Source organism: Mycteria americana, unplaced genomic scaffold (genome assembly GCF_035582795.1).
Source record: "Mycteria americana isolate JAX WOST 10 ecotype Jacksonville Zoo and Gardens unplaced genomic scaffold, USCA_MyAme_1.0 Scaffold_35, whole genome shotgun sequence".
Taxonomy (NCBI): Eukaryota; Metazoa; Chordata; class Aves; order Ciconiiformes; family Ciconiidae; genus Mycteria; species Mycteria americana.
Window position 1 is genome coordinate 1,531,251 of NW_027445623.1, and position 5,774 is coordinate 1,537,024.

A 5,774-nucleotide genomic window follows, 5' to 3' on the forward strand; every position below is an offset into this window, starting at 1 on the left:
AGTTCCAAGGGACAGTGAAAACCAGCTACATCTTTCAGTGCTGGCAGCTTTCCTGTGGGCGCAATCTCTGGACGTTTCCAATTTCACTGGCAGGCACTGGGAGAAAGTCACAGAGAGTGTTGCCCCATTAGGAAGCAAAGCTTTAGCAGAGCGCAAATGTCTGTGTGGCAGCGAATGCAGTTCCAAGGGACAGTGAAAACCAGCTACAGCTTTCAGTGCTGGCAGCTTTCCTGTGGGCGCAATCTCTGGACGTTTCCAATTTCACTGCCGGGCTCTGCCAGAGAGAGATACAGAGTGTTGCCCCATTACGAAGCAATGCTTTAGCAGAGCGCGAATGTCTGTGTGGCAGCGAGTGCAGTTCCAGGGGACAGTGAAAACCAGCTAGAGCTTTCAGTGCTGGCAGCTTTCCTGTGGGCGCAATCTCTGGACCTTTCCAATTTGGCAGCCGGGCTCTGCCAGAGAGAGATACAGAGTGTTGCCCCATTAGGAAGCAAAGCTTTAGCAGAGCGCGAATGACTGTGTGGCAGCGAGTGCAGTTCCAGGGGACAGTGAAAACCAGCTACAGCTTTCAGTGCTGGCAGCTTTCCTGTGGGCGCAATCTCTGGACGTTTCCAATTTCACTGCCAGGCACTGGGAGAAAGTCATACAGAGTGTTGCCCCATTAGGAAGCAAAGCTTTAGCACAGCGCGAATGTCTGTGTGGCAGCGAATGCAGTTCCAAGGGACAGTGAAAACCAGCTACAGCTTTCAGTGCTGGCAGCTTTCCTGTGGGCGCAATCTCTGGACGTTTCCAATTTCACTGCCGGGCTCTGCCAGAGAGAGATACAGAGTGTTGCCCCATTACGAAGCAATGCTTTAGCAGAGCGCGAATGTCTGTGTGGCAGCGAATGCAGTTCCAAGGGACAGTGAAAAGCAGCTACATCTTTCAGTGCTGGCAGCTTTCCTGTGGGCGCAATCTGTGGACGTTTCCAATTTGGCAGCCGGGCTCTGCCAGAGAGAGATACAGAGTGTTGCCCAATTACGAAGCAATGCTTTAGCAGAGCGCGAATGTCTGTGTGGCACCGAATGCAGTTCCAAGGGACAGTGAAAAGCAGCTACATCTTTCAGTGCTGGCAGCTTTCCTGTGGGTGGAATCTCTGGACGCTTCCAATTTCACTGGCAGGCACTGGGAGAAAGTCACAGAGAGTGTTGCCCCATTAGGAAGCAAAGCTTTAGCAGAGCGCGAATGTCTGTGTGGCAGCGAATGCAGTTCCAAGGGACAGTGAAAACCAGCTACAGCTTTCAGTGCTGGCAGCTTTCCTGTGGGCGCAATCTCTGGACGTTTCCAATTTCACTGCCGGGCTCTTCCAGAGACAGATACAGAGTGTTGCCCCATTAGGAAGCAAAGCTTTAGCAGAGCGCGAATGTCTGTGTGGCAGCGAATGCAGTTCCAGGGGACAGTGAAAACCAGCTACATCTTTCAGTGCTGGCAGCTTTCCTGTGGGCGCAATCTCTGGACGTTTCCAATTTCACTGGCAGGCACTGGGAGATAGTCACAGAGAGTGTTGCCCCATTAGGAAGCAAAGCTTTAGCAGAGCGCGAATGTCTGTGTGGCAGCGAATGCAGTTCCAAGGGACAGTGAAAACCAGCTACAGCTTTCAGTGCTGGCAGCTTTCCTGTGGGCGCAATCTCTGGACGTTTCCAATTTCACTGCCGGGCTCTGCCAGAGAGAGATACAGAGTGTTGCCCCATTACGAAGCAATGCTTTAGCAGAGCGCGAATGTCTGTGTGGCAGCGAGTGCAGTTCCAGGAGACAGTGAAAACCAGCTACAGCTTTCAGTGCTGGCAGCTTTCCTGTGGGCGCAATCTCTGGACGTTTCCAATTTGGCAGCCGGGCTCTGCCAGAGAGAGATACAGAGTGTTGCCCCATTAGGAAGCAAAGCTTTAGCAGAGCGCGAATGTCTGTGTGGCAGCGAATGCAGTTCCAAGGGACAGTGAAAACCAGCTACATCTTTCAGTGCTGGCAGCTTTCCTGTGGGCGCAATCTCTGGACGTTTCCAATTTCAATGCCGGACTCTGCCAGAGAGAGATACAGAGCGTTGCCCCATTAGGAAGCAAAGCTTTAGAAGAACGCGAATGTCTGTGTGGCAGCGAATGCAGTTCCAAGGGACAGTGAAAACCAGCTACAGCTTTCAGTGCTGGCAGCTTTCCTGTGGGCGCAATCTCTGGACGTTTCCAATTTCACTGCCGGGCTCTGCCAGAGAGAGATACAGAGTGTTGCCGCATTAGGAAGCAAAGCTTTAGCAGAGCGCGAATGTCTGTGTGGCAGCGAATGCAGTTCCAAGGGACAGTGAAAACCAGCTACAGCTTTCAGTGCTGGCAGCTTTCCTGTGGGTGCAATCTCTGGACGTTTCCAATTTCACTGCCGGGCTCTGCCAGAGAGAGATACAGAGTGTTGCCCCATTACGAAGCAATGCTTTAGCAGAGCGCGAATGTCTGTGTGGCAGCGAATGCAGTTCCAAGGGACAGTGAAAACCAGCTACATCTTTCAGTGCTGGCAGCTTTCCTGTGGGTGCAATCTCTGGACGTTTCCAATTTCACTGGCAGGCACTGGGAGAAAGTCACAGAGAGTGTTGCCCCATTAGGAAGCAAAGCTTTAGCAGAGCGCAAATGTCTGTGTGGCAGCGAATGCAGTTCCAAGGGACAGTGAAAACCAGCTACAGCTTTCAGTGCTGGCAGCTTTCCTGTGGGCGCAATCTCTGGACGTTTCCAATTTCACTGCCGGGCTCTGCCAGAGAGAGATACAGAGTGTTGCCCCATTACGAAGCAATGCTTTAGCAGAGCGCGAATGTCTGTGTGGCAGCGAGTGCAGTTCCAGGGGACAGTGAAAACCAGCTAGAGCTTTCAGTGCTGGCAGCTTTCCTGTGGGCGCAATCTCTGGACCTTTCCAATTTGGCAGCCGGGCTCTGCCAGAGAGAGATACAGAGTGTTGCCCCATTAGGAAGCAAAGCTTTAGCAGAGCGCGAATGACTGTGTGGCAGCGAGTGCAGTTCCAGGGGACAGTGAAAACCAGCTACAGCTTTCAGTGCTGGCAGGTTTCCTGTGGGCGCAATCTCTGGACGTTTCCAATTTCACTGCCAGGCACTGGGAGAAAGTCATACAGAGTGTTGCCCCATTAGGAAGCAAAGCTTTAGCACAGCGCGAATGTCTGTGTGGCAGCGAATGCAGTTCCAAGGGACAGTGAAAACCAGCTACAGCTTTCAGTGCTGGCAGCTTTCCTGTGGGCGCAATCTCTGGACGTTTCTAATTTCACTGCCGGGCTCTGCCAGAGAGAGATACAGAGTGTTGCCCCATTAGGAAGCAATGCTTTAGCAGAGCGCGAATGTCTGTGTGGCAGTGAATGCAGTTCCAAGGGACAGTGAAAAGCAGCTACATCTTTCAGTGCTGGCAGCTTTCCTGTGGGCGCAATCTGTGGACGTTTCCAATTTGGCAGCCGGGCTCTGCCAGAGAGAGATACAGAGTGTTGCCCAATTACGAAGCAATGCTTTAGCAGAGCGCGAATGTCTGTGTGGCACCGAATGCAGTTCCAAGGGACAGTGAAAACCAGCTACATCTTTCAGTGCTGGCAGCTTTCCTGTGGGTGGAATCTCTGGACGTTTCCAATTTCACTGGCAGGCACTGGGAGAAAGTCACAGAGAGTGTTGCCCCATTAGGAAGCAAAGCTTTAGCAGAGCGCGAATGTCTGTGTGGCAGCGAATGCAGTTCCAAGGGACAGTGAAAACCAGCTACAGCTTTCAGTGCTGGCAGCTTTCCTGTGGGCGCAATCTCTGGACGTTTCCAATTTCACTGCCGGGCTCTGCCAGAGAGAGATACAGAGTGTTGCCCCATTACGAAGCAATGCTTTAGCAGAGCGCGAATGTCTGTGTGGCAGCGAGTGCAGTTCCAGGGGACAGTGAAAACCAGCTAGAGCTTTCAGTGCTGGCAGCTTTCCTGTGGGCGCAATCTCTGGACGTTTCCAATTTGGCAGCCGGGCTCTGCCAGAGAGAGATACAGAGTGTTGCCCCATTAGGAAGCAAAGCTTTAGCAGAGCGCGAATGTCTGTGTGGCAGCGAATGCAGTTCTAAGGGACAGTGAAAACCAGCTACAGCTTTCAGTGCTGGCAGCTTTCCTGTGGGCGCAATCTCTGGACGTTTCCAGTTTGGCAGCCGGGCTCTGCCAGAGAGAGATACAGAGTGTTGCCCCATTAGGAAGCAAAGCTTTAGCAGAGCGCGAATGTCTGTGTGGCAGCGAGTGCAGTTCCAGGGGACAGTGAAAACCAGCTACAGCTTTCAGTGCTGGCAGCTTTCCTGTGGGCGCAATCTCTGGACGTTTCCAATTTCACTGCCAGGCACTGGGAGAAAGTCATACAGAGTGTTGCCCCATTAGGAAGAAAAGCTTTAGCACAGCGCGAATGTCTGTGTGGCAGCGAATGCAGTTCCAAGGGACAGAGAAAACCAGCTAGAGCTTTCAGTGCTGGCAGCTTTCCTGTGGGCGCAATCTCTGGACGTTTCCAATTTCACAGCCGGGCTCTGCCAGAGAGAGATACAGAGTGTTGCCCCATTACGAAGCAAAGCTTTAGCAGAGCGCGAATGTCTGTGTGGCAGCGAATGCAGTTCCAAGGGACAGTGAAAACCAGCTACAGCTTTCAGTGCTGGCAGCTTTACTGTGGGCGCAATCTCTGGACGTTTCCAATTTCACTGCCAGGCACTGGGAGAAAGTCATACAGAGTGTTGCCCCATTAGGAATCAAAGCTTTAGCAGAGCGCGAATGTCTGTGAGGCAGCGAATGCAGTTCCAAGGGACAGTGAAAACCAGCTACAGCTTTCAGTGCTGGCAGCTTTCCTGTGGGCGCAATCTCTGGACGTTTCCAATTTGGCAGCCGGGCTCTGCCAGAGAGAGATACAGAGTGTTGCCCCAATAGGAAGCAAAGCTTTAGCAGAGCGCGAATGTCTGTGTGGCAGCGAATGCAGTTCCAAGGGACAGTGAAAACCAGCTACAGCTTTCAGTGCTGGCAGCTTTCCTGTGGGCGCAATCTCTGGACGTTTCCAATTTCACTGCCAGGCACTGGGAGAAAGTCATACAGAGTGTTCCCCCATTAGGAAGCAAAGCTTTAGCAGAGCGCGAATGTCTGTGTGGCAGCGAATGCAGTTCCAAGGGACAGTGAAAACCAGCTACAGCTTTCAGTGCTGGCAGCTTTCCTGTGGGCGCAATCTCTGGACGTTTCCAATTTCACTGCCGGGCTCTGCCAGAGAGAGATACAGAGTGTTGCCCCATTACGAAGCAATGCTTTAGCAGAGCGCGAATGTCTGTGTGGCAGTGAATGCAGTTCCAAGGGACAGTGAAAACCAGCTACAGCTTTCAGTGCTGGCAGCTTTCCTGTGGGCGCAATCTCTGGACGTTTCCAATTTCACTGCCATGCTCTGCCAGAGAGAGATACAGAGTGTTGCCCCATTAGGAAGCAAAGCTTTAGCAGAGCGCGAATGTCTGTGTGGCAGCGAATGCAGTTCCAAGGGACAGTGAAAACCAGCTACAGCTTTCAGTGCTGGCAGCTTTCCTGTGGGCGCAATCTCTGGACGTTTCCAATTTCACTGCCGGGCTCTGCCAGAGAGAGATACAGAGTGTTGCCCCATTAGGAAGCAACGGTTTAGCAGAGCGCGAATGTCTGTGTGGCAGCGAATGCAGTTCCAAGGGACAGTGAAAACCAGCTACAGCTTTCAGTGCTGGCAGCTTTCCTGTGGGCGCAATCTCTGGACGTTTC